Raw genomic sequence first — 16,905 nt, 5'->3', positions numbered from 1 at the left:
AAAATAATTTATACCGACAGCAATTTACTCCAATAATAATTTACACCGATTATAATTTACACCGATAATAATTTACACTGACAGTAATTTACATTGATAATAATTTACACTGATAATAATTTACACCGACAATAATTTACACCGATAATAATTTACACTGATAATCATTTACACCGACAGTAATTTACACTGATAATAATTTGCACCGATAATAATTTACACCGATAATTATTTACACTGACAATAATTTACATCCATAGTAATTTACACCGATCATAATTTACATTGATAATAATTTACACAGTCAGTCATTTACACCGACAATAATTTACACCGATAATAATTTACACTGATACTAATTTACACCGACAGTTTTTTACATCGATACTAATTTACACTGATAAAAATTTACACTGAAAATAATTTATACCAACAGTAATTTACACCGATAATTATCTACACCGATAATAATTTACACCGATAATCATTTACACCGACAGTAATTTACACTGATAATAATTTACACAGATAATAATTTACTCCGATAATAATTTACACCAATTATAATTTACACAAACCGTAATTTACACCGATAATTATTTACACCGATAATAATTTACATCGACAATAATTTACACTGATAATAGTTTACACCGACAGTAAATTGCACCGATAATAATTTACACCGATAGTAATTTACACTGATAATAATTTTCACTGATAATAATTTACACCGACAGTAATTTACACCGATAATAATTTTCACTGATAATAATTTACACCGACAGTAATTTACACCGATACTAATTTACACCGACAGTAATTTACACCGATAATAATTTACACTGATAATAATTTACACCGATAATAATTTACACTGATAATCATTTACACCGACAGTAATTTACACTGATAATAATTTGCACCGATAATAATTTACACCGATAATTATTTACACTGACAATAATTTACAACCATAGTAATTTACACCGATAATAATTTACACCGACAATAATTTACACCAACAGTAATTTACATCGATAATAATTTACACTGACAGTAATTTACATTGATAATAATTTACACCGATAATAATTTACACCGACAATAATTTACACCGATAATAATTTACACCAACAGTAATTTACATCGATAATAATTTACACCATTTATAATTTACTCCAATAATAATTTACACCGATTATATTTTACACCGATAATAATTTACATTGATACTAATTTACACCGACAGTTATTTACATCGATACTAATTTACACTGATAAAAATTTACACTGAAAATAATTTATACCGACAGTAATTTACACCGATAATTATCTACACCGATAATAATTTACACCGACAATAATTTACACTGATAATCATTTACACCGAGAGTAATTTACACTGATAATAATTTGCACTGATAATAATTTACACCGATAATTATTTACACTGACAATAATTTACAACCATAGTAATTTACACCGATAATAATTTACATCGACAATAATTTACACCGATAATAATTTACACCAACAGTAATTTACATCGATAATAATTTACACTGACAGTAATTTACTCCGATAATAATTTACACTGATAATAATTTACACCGATAATAATTTACACCAACAGTCATTTACATCGATAATAATTTACACCATTTATAATTTACTCCGATAATAATTTACACCGATTATAATTTACACCAATAATAATTTACAGTGAGAGTAATTTACATTGATAATAATTTACATTGATAATCATTTACTCTGATAATAATTTACACCAATAATAATTTACACTGACAGTAATTTACATTGATAATAATTTACACTGACAATAATTTACACTGATAATAATTTACACCGATATTAATTTGCACTGATAAAAATTTACACCGATAGTAATTTACACTGATGATAATTTAGACCAACAGTAATTTACACCGATAATAATTTACACTGATAATAATTTACACCGATAATAATTTACATTGAAAATAATTTACACTGATAATAATTTGCACTGATAAAAATTTACACCGACAGTAATTTACAATGATAATTATTTACACTGATAATAATTTACCCCGATAATAATTTACACCGGCAACAATTTACAACGACAGTAATTTACTCCGATAATAATTTACACCGACAGTTTTTTAGATCGATACTAATTTACACTGATAAAAATTTACACAGAAAATAATTTATACCGACAGTAATTTACACCGATAATTATCTACACCGATAATAATTTACACCGACAATAATTTACACTGATAATCATTTACACCGACAGTAATTTGCACTGATAATAATTTGCACCGATAATAATTTACACCGATAATTATTTACACTGACAATAATTCACATCCATAGTAATTTACACCGATACTAATTTACACTGATAAAAATTTACACTGAAAATAATTTATACCGACAGTAATTTACACCGATAATAATTTACACCGACAATAATTTACACCGATAATAATTTACACCAACAGTAATTTACATCGATAATAATTTACACCGATTATAATTTACTCCGATAATAATTTACACCGACAATAATTTACACCGATAATAATTTACACCAACAGTAATTTACATCGATAATAATTTACAGTGAGAGTAATTTACATTGATAATAATTTACATTGATAATAATTTACTCCGATAATAATTTACACCAATAATAATTTACACTGACAGTAATTTACATTGATAATAGTTTACACTGACAATAATTTACACTGATAATAATTTACACCGACAATAATTTACACCGATAATAATTTACACCAACAGTAATTTACACCGATAATAATTTACAGTGAGAGTAATTTACATTGATAATAATTTACATTGATAATAATTTACTCCGATAATAATTTACACTGACAGTAATTTACAGTGAGAGTAATTTACATTGATAATAATTTACATTGATAATAATTTACTCCGATAATAATTTACACCAATAATAATTTACACTGACAGTAATTTACATTGATAATAGTTTACACTGACAATAATTTACACCGATAATAATTTACACCGGGAGTAATTTAGACCGATAATAATTTGCATTGATAATAATTTACACCGACAATAATTTACACGACAGTAATTTTCACTGATAATAATTTACACTGATAATAATTTTACACTGACAGTAATTTACATTGATAATAATTTACACTGATAATAATTTACACCGACAATAATTTACACCGATAATAATTTACACCAACAGTAATTTACACCGATAATAATTTACAGTGAGAGTAATTTACATTGATAATAATTTACATTGATAATAATTTACTCCAATAATAATTTACACCAATAATAATTTACACTGACAGTAATTTACATTGATAATAGTTTACACTGACAATAATTTACACCGATAATAATTTACACCGGGAGTAATTTAGACCGATAATAATTTGCATTGATAATAATTTACACCGACAATAATTTACACGACAGTAATTTTCACTGATAATAATTTACACTGATAATAATTTTACACTGACAGTAATTTACATTGATAATAATTTACACTGATAATAATTTACACCGACAATAATTTACACCGATAATAATTTACACCAACAGTAATTTACACCGATAATAATTTACACTGAAAATAATTTACACTGATAATAATTTGCACTGATAAAAATTTACACCGATAATAATTTACACTGATAATAATTTAGACCGATAGTAATTTACACCGATAATTATTTACACTGATAATAATTTAAACCGATAATAATTTACACTGAAAATAATGCACACTGATAATAATTTGCACTGATAATAATTTGCACTGATAAAAATTTACACCGACAGTAATTTACACCGATAATAATTTACACCGACAGTAATTTACATCAATACTAATTTACACTGATATAAATTTACACTGAAAATAATTTATACCGACAGTAATTTACACCGATAATTATCTACACCGACAATAATTTACACCGATAATCATTTACACCGACAGTAATTTACACTGATAATAATTTGCACCGATAATAATTTACTCCGATAATACTTTACACCAATAATTATCTACACCGATAATAATTTACACCGACAATAATTTACACCGATAATCATTTACACCGACAGTAATTTACACTGATAATAATTTGCACCGATAATAATTTACACCGATAATTATTTACACTGACAATAATTTACATCCATAGTAATTTACACCGATCATAATTTACATTGATAATAATTTACAAAGTCCGTCATTTACACCGACAATAATTTACACTGATAAAAATTTACACTGAAAATAATTTATACCAACAGTAATTTACACCGATAATTATCTACACCGATAATAATTTACACCGATAATCATTTACACCGACAGTAATTTACACTGATAATAATTTACACCGATAATAATTTACACCAATTATAATTTACACAAACCGTAATTTACACCGATAATTATTTACACCGATAATAATTTTCACTGATAATAATTTACACCGACAGTAATTTACACCGATACTAATTTACACCGACAGTAATTTACACCGATAATAATTTACACTGATAATACTTTACACCGATAATTATTTACACCGATAATAATTTACATCGACAATAACTTACACCGATAATAATTTACACCGACAGTCATTTACATCGATAATAATTTACACTGATAAAAATTTACACTGAAAATAATTTATACCGACAGTAATTTACACCGATAATAATTTACACCGACAATAATTTACACCGATAATAATTTACACTGACAGTAATTTACATTGATAATAATTTACACTGATAATAATTTACACCGACAATAATTTACACCGATAATAATTTACACTGACAGTAATTTACATTGATAATAATTTACACCGACAATAATTTACACCGATAATAATTTACACTGACAGTAATTTACATTGATAATAATTTACACTGATAATAATTTACACCGACAGTAATTTACACTGATAATAATTTACACCAGTTATAATTTACTCCGATAATAATTTACGCCGATTATAATTTACACCGATAATAATTTACAGTGAGAGTAATTTACATTGATAATAATTTACATTGATAATAATTTACTCCGATAATAATTTACACTGATAATAATTTACACTGACAGTAATTTACACCGATAATAATTTACACCGATAATAATTTGCATTGATAATAATTTACACCGACAATAATTTACACGACAGTAATTTTCACTGATAATAATTTACACTGATAATAATTTACACTGACAGTAGTTTACATCGATAATAATTTACACTGATAATAATTTACACTGAAAGTCATTTACACCGACAGTAATTTTCACCGATAATAATTTATACTGATAATAATTTACACCGACAGTAATTTACACCGATAATTATTTACACTGATAATAATTTAAACCGATAATAATTTACACTGAAAATAATTTACACGGATAATAATTTGCACTGATAATAATTTGCACTGATAAAAATTTACACCGACAGTAATTTACAATGATAATTATTTACCCCGATAATAATTTACACCGGTAACAATTTACGCCGACAGTAATTTACATCGATACTAATTTACACTGATATAAATTTACACTGAAAATAATTTATACCGACAGTAATTTACACCGATAATTATCTACACCGATAATAATTTACACCGACAATAATTTACACCGATAATCATTTACACCGACAGTAAATTACACTGATAATAATTTCCACCGATAATAATTTACACCGATAATTATTTACACTGACAATAATTTACATCCATAGTAATTTACACCGATAATAATTTACACTGATAATAATTTACACAGTCAGTCATTTACACCGACAATAATTTACACTGATAATAATTTACACCGATAATAATTTACATTGAAAATAATTTACATCGATAATAATTTGCAATGATAATAATTAACACCGACAGTAATTTACACCGATAATAATTTACACTGATAATAATTTACACAGCCAGTCATTTACACCGACAATAATTTACACCGATAATAATTTACACAGACAGTCATTTACACCGACAATAATTTACACCGGCAGTAATTTAGACCGATAATAATTTGCATTGATAATAATTTACACCGACAATAATTTACACGACAGTAATTTTCACTGATAATAATTTACACTGATAATAATTTACACTGACAGTAATTTACATTGATAATAATTTACACCGACAATAATTTACACCGATAATAATTTACACCAACAGTAATTTACACCGATAATAATTTACACTGAAAATAATTTACACTGATAATAATTTGCACTGATAAAAATTTACACCGATAGTAATTTACACTGATAATAATTTAGACCGACAGTAATTTACACTGATAATAATTTACACCGACAGTAATTTACACCGATAATTATTTACACTGATAATAATTTAAACCGATAATAATTTACACTGAAAATAATGCACACTGATAATAATTTGCACTGATAATAATTTGCACTGATAAAAATTTACACCGACAGTAATTTACACCGATAATAATTTACACCGACAGTAATTTACATCAATACTAATTTACACTGATATAAATTTACACTGAAAATAATTTATACCGACAGTAATTTACACCGATAATTATCTACACCGACAATAATTTACACCGATAATCATTTACACCGACAGTAATTTACACTGATAATAATTTGCACCGATAATAATTTACACCGATAATTATTTACACTGACAATAATTTACATCCATAGTAATTTACACCGATCATAATTTACATTGATAATAATTTACACAGTCAGTCATTTACACCGACAATAATTTACACTGATAAAAATTTCCACTGAAAATAATTTATACCAACAGTAATTTACACCGATAATAATTTACACCGACAATAATTTACACTGATAAAAATTTACACTGAAAATAATTTATACCAACAGTAATTTACACCGATAATAATTTACACCGATAATAATTTACTGCGATAATAATTTACACCAATTATAATTTACACAAACCGTAATTTACACCGATAATTATTTATAACGATAATAATTTACATCGACAATTATTTACACTGATAATAGTTTACACCGACAGTAAATTGCACCGATAATAATTTACACCAATAGTAATTTACACTGATAATAATTTACACTGACAGTAATTTACACCGATAATAATTTTCACTGATAATAATTTACACCGACAGTAATTTACACCGATACTAATTTACACTGATAATAATTTACACCGATAATTATTTACACCGATAATAATTTACATCGACAATAACTTACACTGATAATAATTTACACCGACAGTAAATTACACCGATAATAATTTACACCGGTAGTAATTAACACCGATAATAATTTTCACTGATAATAATTTACACTGACAGTAATTTACTCCGATAATAATTTACACCGATAATAATTTTCACTAATAAAATTTACACCGACAGTAATTTACACTGATAATAATTTACACCGATAATAATTTACACTGATACTAATTTACACCGACAGTTATTTACATCGATACTAATTTACACTGATAAAAATTTACACTGAAAATAATTTATACCGACCGTAATTTACACCGATAATTATCTACACCGATAATAATTTACACCGACAATAATTTACACCGATAATCATTTACACCGACAGTAAATTACACTGATAATAATTTGCACCGATAATAATTTACACCGATAATTATTTACACTGACAATAATTTACATCCATAGTAATTTACACCGATAATAATTTACACTGATAATAATTTACACAGTCAGTCATTTACACCGACAATAATTTACACTGATAAAAATTTACACTGAAAGTCATTTACACCAACAGTAATTTTCACCGATAATAATTTACACGGATAATAATTTACACCGACAGTAATTTACACCGATAATAATTTACACCGACAGTCATTTACACTGATAATAATTTACACTGATAATAATTTACACCGACAGTAATTTACACTGACAATAATTTACACCGATAATAATTTACACCGACAGTAATTTACACTGACAATAATTTACACTGATAATAATTTACACCGACAGTAATTTACACTGATAATAATTTACACCGATAATAATTTACATTGAAAATAATTTACATTGATAATAATTTGCAATGATAATAATTAACACCGACAGTAATTTACACCGATAATAATTTACATTGATAATAATTTACACAGCCAGTCATTTACACCGACAATAATTTACACCGATAATAATTTACACTGACAATAATTTACATCCATAGTAATTTACACCGATAATAATTTACACTGATAATAATTTACACAGACAGTCATTTACACCGACAATAATTTACACCGGCAGTAATTTAGACCGATAATAATTTGCATCGATAATAATTTACACCGACAATAATTTACACGACAGTAATTTTCACTGATAATAATTTACACTGATAATAATTTAAACTGACAGTAATTTACATTGATAATAATTTACACTGATAATAATTTACACCGACAATAATTTACACCGATAATAATTTACACCAACAGTAATTTAAACTGATAATAATTTACACTGAAAATAATTTACACTGATAATAATTTGCACTGATAAAAATTTACACCGATAGTAATTTACACTGATAATAATTTTGACCGACAGTAATTTACACCGATAATAATTTACACCGACAGTAATTTACACCGATAATTATTTACACTGATAATAATTTAAACCGATAATAATTTACACTGAAAATAATTTACACGGATAATAATTTGCACTGATAATAATTTGCACTGATAAAAATTTACACCGACAGTAATTTACAATGATAATTATTTACCCCGATAATAATTTACACCGGTAACAATTTACGCCGACAGTAATTTACATCGATACTAATTTACACTGATATAAATTTACACTGAAAATAATTTATACCGACAGTAATTTACACCGATAATTATCTACACCGATAATAATTTACACCGACAATAATTTACACCGATAATCATTTACACCGACAGTAAATTACACTGATAATAATTTGCACCGATAATAATTTACACCGATAATTATTTACACTGACAATAATTTACATCCATAGTAATTTACACCGATAATAATTTACACTGATAATAATTTACACAGTCAGTCATTTACACCGACAATAATTTACACTGATAAAAATTTACACTGAAAATAATTTATACCAACAGTAATTTACACCGATAATAATTTACACCAACAGTAATTTACATCGATAATAATTTACACCAATTATAATTTACTCCGATAATAATTTACACCTATTATAATTTACACAAACAGTAATTTACACCGATAATTATTTACACCGGTAATAATTTACATCGACAATAATTTACACTGATAATAATTTACACCGACAGTAAATTGCGCCGATAATAATTTACACCGATAGTAATTTACACCGATAATAATTTTCATTGATAATAATTTACACTGACAGTAATTTACACCGATAATAATTTTCACTGATAATAATTTACACCGACAGTAATTTACACCGATACTAATTTACACTGACAGTAATTTACATCGATACTAATTTACACTGATAATAATTTACACCGATAATTATTTACACCGATAATAATTTACATCGACAATAACTTACACTGATAATAATTTACACCGACAGTAAATTACACCGATAATAATTTTCACTGATAATAATTTACACTGACAGTAATTTACTCCGATAATAATTTACACCGATAATAATTTTCACTAATAATAATTTACACCGACAGTAATTTACACTGATAATAATTTACACCGATACTAATTTACACCGACAGTAATTTACACCGATAACAATTTACACCGATAATAATTTACACTGACAGTAATTTACATCGATACTAATTTACACCGACTGTAATTTGCACCAACTGTAATTTACACCGATAATAATTTACACTGATACCAAATGAACCAGTTGGATTGGTACCTGGTTTGGCATGATATTTAAGCAACTCAACCATTTAGTGTGTATACCGTTGGACAGTAACCTGGTCAGTGTGATATTTGACCAAATGAACTAGTTTCCCTGTAACCTGGTGTCGTGTGATGTTTAACCAACTGAACCAGTTTCCCTGTAACCTGGTCAGTGTGATATTTAACCAAATGAACCAGTTTCCCTGTAACCTGGTGCCGTGTGATGTTTAACCAACTGAACCAGTTTCCCTGTAACCTGGTCAGTGTGATATTTAACTAAATGATCCCGTTTCCCTGTAACCTGGTCAGTGTGATATTTAACCAAATGAACTAGTTTCCCTGTAACCTGGTGTCGTATGATATTTAACTAAATGAACCAGTTTCCCTCTAACCTGGTCAGTGTGATATTTAACCAAATAAACCAGTTTCCCTGTAACCTGGTGTCGTGTGATATTTAACTAAATGAACCAGTTTCCCTGTAACCTGGTGTCGTGTGATGTTTAACTAAATGAACCAGTTTCCCTGTAACCTGGTGCAGTGTGATATTTAACCAAATGAACCAGTTTCCCTCTAACCTGGTCAGTGTGATATTTAACTAAATGAACCAGTTTCCCTGTAACCTGGTGTCGTGTGATGTTTAACCAAATGAACCAGTTTCCCTGTAACCTGGTGTTGTGTGATATTTAACCAAATGAACCAGTTTCCCTGTAACCTGGTGCAGTGTGATATTTAACCAAATGAACCAGTTTCCCTGTAACCTGGTGTCGTGCGATGTTTAACCAAATGAACCAGTTTCCCTGTAACCTGGTGTCGTGCGATGTTTAACCAATGTAACCCTTGGCAGGTGCCTTTTCCTTGATGTGGGAGCTCAGGGACGTGGCTGACCTTCCTGAGTCTTCCACTTCCAAGAAGTGTGTCCATCTCCAGCTCCTGTTGGATCGTATGACGGCTCTGGAGCTGTGGATGGACTCACCGTGGAGTATCCGTGATGCTGAGGGGGTCGTGGACCAGCACGGTTAGTGAACTGGTCACCCCGCAGGTTCGGATTGCTGAGGGAGACAGGGAACGGGGTGACCAAAAGGCAGAGACCGTGCCGGGAGGCGGTGCTGGTGTCCCCTGCGGTCACCTCCCTCCAAAACAGCGATACCGTTTTGGATAGTGTTGGGGGGAAGATGGCTCACTGGGGGAGGGCAACTATTGTCAAGATCAGGGCACTGTCGGGGGGGTGGGGGGGGGCACTGCTGTTCAGAAGGGCAGGAAAATGATTCATAGGGCTATTGTCATGGGGGATTCTATTGTGAGGGGGGGGAGTAGATCGGCAGGTCTGTGGGTGAAAATGGGACTCCCAGATGGTATGTTACCTCCCAGGAGATGGGGTCAGGGAGTCACCGATCGGCTGCAGAGCGTTCCAAAAGGGGAGGGTGAACAGCCAGTTGTCTTGGTGCAGCGAGGCACCAACGATACAAGCGAGCTGAGGTCCTGAAAGAAGAATTCAGGGAGCCAGGAGAGATGTTAAAGGGGAGGACCTCGAAGGTAGTGGTCTGGGGAGTCCGACCAGCGCCACGTGCTAGCCAGTGTAGAAATGAAAAACCAGGCAGGATGGACACGTGGCTTGAGGGATGGTCTAGGAGGGAGGGGATCGGACTTGTTGGACATTGGGACCGGTTCTGGGGGAAGGTGGGACGATTACAAAATGGGACCGTCCACGTCTGAACCAGACCGGTACCAATGTCCTTGGGGGAGTTTTTTGCTGTTTTAAACTAATGTGGCAGGGGGCTGGGGACCAGAAGCGAAAACAAGTCGGCAGAGAGGTGGAAACTGGAGACTGTAAGGACCATGGAGATAGCAGTAATAAAGGGAGAGGAGGCAGGGAGCAGGTGAGTGCAAAAGAACGAGTGGCCTCAAATGCATCTACTTTCATGCAGGGAGTATCGTGGGTAACACAGATAAACTCAGGGCTTGGATTGGAACCTGGGAGTATGACGTTATTGCCATCACAGAGACTTGGCTGAAGGAAGGGCACGATGATTGGCAACGAAATGTTCCAGGATATAGATGCTTCAGACAGGACAGGGAGGGAAGTAAAAGGGGGGGGGGGGGGGGGGGGGGTGTTGCATTGCGGGTCAGGGACGATATCACGGCTGTGCTAAAGGAGGACACTATGGTGGTCTTTGACAGTGAGGCATTATGGGTGGAGCTGAGAAATTAGGGTGTAGTTACATTGGTGGGGCTGTATTACAGGCCTCCCACCAGTGAGAGGGAGCCAGAGAGTCATGGAAACAGACCCTTCGGTCCGACCCGTCCGTGCTAGCCCGGTTATCCCAACCCCAATCTAGTCCCACCTGCCCGTACCCAGCCCCTATCCCTCCAAACCCTTCCTATTCATATACCCATCCCAATGCCTCTTCAATGTTGTCATTGTCCCAGATTCCACCACATCCTCTGGCATCTCATTCCATACACGGACCACCCTCTGGGGGGAAAACGTTACCCCTTCAGTCTCTTTTATATCTTTCTCCTCTCACCCTAAACCTCTGCCCCTCTAGTTCTGGACTCCCCCAACCCAGGGGGGAAAAGACCTTGTCTATTTACCCTATCCATGTCCCCCTCGTGATTTTATAACCCTCTAGTTCTGGGCTCCCCCACCCCAGGGGGAAAAGACCTTGTCTATTTACCCTATCCATGTCCCCCTCGTGATTTTATAACCCTCTAGTTCTGGGCTCCCCCACCCCAGGGGGAAAAGACCTTGTCTATTTACCCTCTCCATGTCCCCCTCGTGATTTTATAACCCTCTAGTTCTGGGCTCCCCCACCCCAGGGGGAAAAGACCTTGTCTATTTACCCTATCCATGTCCCCCTCGTGATTTTATAACCCTCTAGTTCTGGACTCCCCCACCCCAGGGGGAAAAGACCTTGTCTATTTACCCTATCCATGTCCCCCTCGTGATTTTATAACCCTCTAGTTCTGGGCTCCCCCACCCCAGGGGGAAAAGACCTTGTCTATTGACCCTATCCATGTCCCCCTCGTGATTTTATAAACCTCTATAAGGTCCCCCCTCACCCTCCGACGCTCCAGGGAAAACAGACCCAGCCTGTTCAGCCTCTCCCTGTAGCTCAGATCCTCCAACCCTCCAACATCCTTGTGAATCTTTCCTGAACCCTTTCAAGTTTCACAACATCTTTCCGATAGGAAGGAGACCAGAATTGCACACAATATTCCAACAGTGGCCCCTAACCAATGTCCTGTCCAGCCACAACATGACCCTCCCAACTCCCTGTACTCAATACTCTGACCAATAAAGGAGACCATACCAAACGCTGCCTTCACTATCCTATCGACCTGTGACTCCACTTTCAAGGAGCTATGAACCTGCACTCCAAGGTCTCTTTGTTCAGCAACTCTCCCTAGGACCTTACCATTAAGTGGATAAGTCCTGCTAAGATTTGCTTTCCCAAAATGCAGCACCTCACATTGATCTGAATTAAACTCCATCTGCCCCTTCTCAGCCCATTGGCCCATCTGGTCCAGATCCTGTTGTAACCTGTTGTGAGGTAGAAGATCAAATAGGTAAACATATTATGGAAAGATGTTGAGGCAATAGGGCAGTGGTGATGGGAGATTTTAATTTTCCCAACATTGACTGGGATACACTTAGCGTCAGAGGTCTGGATGGAGTAGAATTTGTAAGAAGCGTCCAGGAGAGCTTTCTAGAGCAGTATGTCAATAGTCCGACGAGGGAAGGGGCCATATTGGACCTGGGACTGGGGAACGAGGGGTGGTAGAAGTTCCGGTGGGGGATTTCTTTGGGAACAGTGACCACAATTCTGTAAGGTTTAGAATACTCGTAGATAAAGATAAGAGTGGTCCTAAGGGAAGACACTAAACTGGGCCCAGGCCAATTATATCAAAATTAGGCAGGAGCTGGGAAATATGGATTGGACACAGCTATTTGAAGGGAAGTCCACATTTGAGATGTGGGAGGCTTTCAAAGATAGGTTAACGATAGTGTAGGATAGACATGTCCTGGTGAAGGCAAAGGACAGGAAGGGCAAGATTGGTGAACCGTGGGTGACAGGAGAAATTGTACGACTAGCCAAGAGGAAAAGGGAAGCGTACATAAGGTCTAGGCAGCTGAGAGCAGAATGGGCCCTGGAGGAATATCGGAAGAGTAGGACAAGTCTTAAACAAGGAATCAAGTGGGCTAAAAGGGGTCATGAAAGAGCTTTAGTGAGCAGAATTAAGGAGAATCCCAAAGCATTTTATTCTTATATAAGAAGCAAGCGGGTAACTAGAGAAAGGATTGGTCCACTAAAGGATAATGACGGGAGGCTGTGTGCCGAACCTGAGAGAATGGGTGAGATTCTGAACGATTATATTGAGTCAGTGTTCAATGAGGAGAGGAACATGATGAATGTTGAGATTAGAGATAGAGGTTTGATAAGTCTGGATCACGTTGACATAAGTCGGGAGGATGTGTTGGGTAGGCTAGAGGTTATTAAGGTGGACAAATCCCCAGGACCAGATGGGATCTATCCCAGGTTGCTGAGGGAGGCGAGAGAGGGAATAGCTGGGGCCCTGACAGATAACATCCTTAAACACAGGTGAGGTGCTGGAGGACTGGAGGGTTGCTCATGTCGTCCCCCTGTACAAGGAGGGTAGTAAGGGATATTCCAGGTAACTACAGACCAGTGAGTCTGATATTGGTGGTGGGGAAGTTGCTGGAGAGGGGACTGAGAGATAGGATCTATTTATATTTGGAAAGGAATGAGCTTATCAGTGATGGGCAACATGGTTTTGTGTGGGGGAGGTCGTGCCTTACCAACTTAATAGAATTCTTCAAGGAGGTGACCAAGTTGATAGATGAAGGAAGGGCTGTAGATGTCATATACATGGACTTTAGTAAGGTGTTTGATAAGGTTCCCCATGGTAGACTAATGGAGAAAGTGAAGTCACATGGTGTGCAGGGTGTTCTCGCAGGTGGATAAAGAACTGGTTGAGCAACAGGAGACAGAGAGTAGTAGTTGAAGGGAGTTTCCCGAAATGGAGAAAGGTGACCAGTGGTGTTCCACAGGGATCAGTGTTGGGGCCACTGTTATTTGTGATATACATAAATGATCTGGAAGAGGGCACTGTTGGTCTGATCAGTAAGTTTGCAGATGACACGAAGACTGGTGGAGTAGCAGAAAGCATAAGGGACTGTCAGAGAATACAGGAGGATATAGATAGACTGGAGAGTTGGGCGGGGAAGGGGCAGATGGAGTTCAATCCAGACAAATGTGGGGTGATCCATTTAGGCAAGACTAATTCTAGAGGGAATTATACAATGAACGGAAGAGCCTTGGGAAAAGTTGGTGAGCAGAGAGATCTGGGAGTACAGGCCCATTGTACCCTGAAGGTTGCTGCACAGATGGTATATAGTCTGCTTGCCTTCATTGGACGGGGTATTGAGTATAAGAGCTGGCAGGTCATGTTAACATTGTACAAGACACTGGTTCGGCCGCATTTAGAATACTGTGTACAGTTCTGGGCGCCACATTCCCAAAAGGATGTGGACACTTTGGAGAGGGTGTAGAGAAGGTTTACGAGGACGTTGCCTGGTATCGAAGGTGCTCGCTATGAAGAGAGGTTGAGTTGGTTAGGTTTATTTTCACTAGAAAAAAGGAGATTGAGGGGGACCTGATTGAGGTTTACAAAATCATGAAGGGTATAGACAGGGTGGATAGAGACAAGCTTTATCCCAGGGTGAGGGATTCAATATTGAGAGGTCACGCTTTCAAGGTGAGAGGTGGAAGGTTTAAGGGGGATACACGGGGCAAGTACTTCACCCAGAGGGTGGTGGGCGTCTGGAACGCGTCGCCAGCAGAGGTGGTACAGGCAGGCACGGGAGATTCATTTCAGATGCGTCTGGACAGATGCAAGAGTAGGTGGGGAGCACAGGGATACTAATGCTTAGGAATTGACCGACAGGTTTAGACAGTGGGTTAGGATCGGCTCAGGTTTGGAGGGCCGAAGGGCCTGTTCCTGAGCTGTACATTTTCTTTGTTCTTTGTTCTAGATAAACCAGTTAGACTGTACCCTGGTGTGGTGTGATACTTAACCAAATAAACCAGTTGGACTGTAACCTAATGTGATATTTAACCAAATAAACTTGTTGGACTGTAACCTGGTGCGATACATAACCAAATAATCCAGTTGGTCTGTAACCTGGTGTGGTGTGACATTTAACCAAATAAACCAGTTGGACTGTTACCTGGTGTAATTTTTAACCAAATAAACCAGTTGGACTGTGGCCTGGTGTGATACATAACCAAATAAACCAGTTGGACTGTTACCTGGTGTAATATTTAACCAAATAAACCAGTTGGACTGACCCCTGGTGGAATATTTAACCAAATAAACCAGTTTTACTGGGTCCTGGTGGGTGAATGGGGCAGGTCCTGGCAGATGCTGCCGCCAGCATCAAAGATGGCCGCTCACAGCAGCGACACGCAGGAGCACTTCCGGCCCGTCCGCCATTGCTGCCCCACCGCCGCCGGAAATAGACTCCGCGACCGGTCCTCCGGCTGTAGGCGTCCGCCATCGACTTCCGGCTGCGGTCCTCGTGTGAGAGGGATAGAGGGAAGGTGAGAGAGAGGGAGAGAGGGAGGGAGGGAGAGGGAGAGAGAGGGAGAGAGAGAGAGAGGGAGGGAGGGAGAGGGGAGGGAGGGAGAGGGAGGGGGAGGGGAGGGAGGGAGAGGGAGGGGAGAGAGAGAGAGAGGGAGAGAGAGAGAGAGGGAGGGAGGGAGAGGGAGGGGGAGGGAGGGAGGGAGGGGGAGGGAGGGAGGGAGGGG

The sequence above is a fragment of the Chiloscyllium punctatum genome, unplaced genomic scaffold, assembly GCF_047496795.1.
Source record: "Chiloscyllium punctatum isolate Juve2018m unplaced genomic scaffold, sChiPun1.3 scaffold_968, whole genome shotgun sequence".
In the NCBI taxonomy this organism is placed as follows: domain Eukaryota; kingdom Metazoa; phylum Chordata; class Chondrichthyes; order Orectolobiformes; family Hemiscylliidae; genus Chiloscyllium; species Chiloscyllium punctatum.
Note: the sequence above shows the minus strand (reverse complement) of the source record.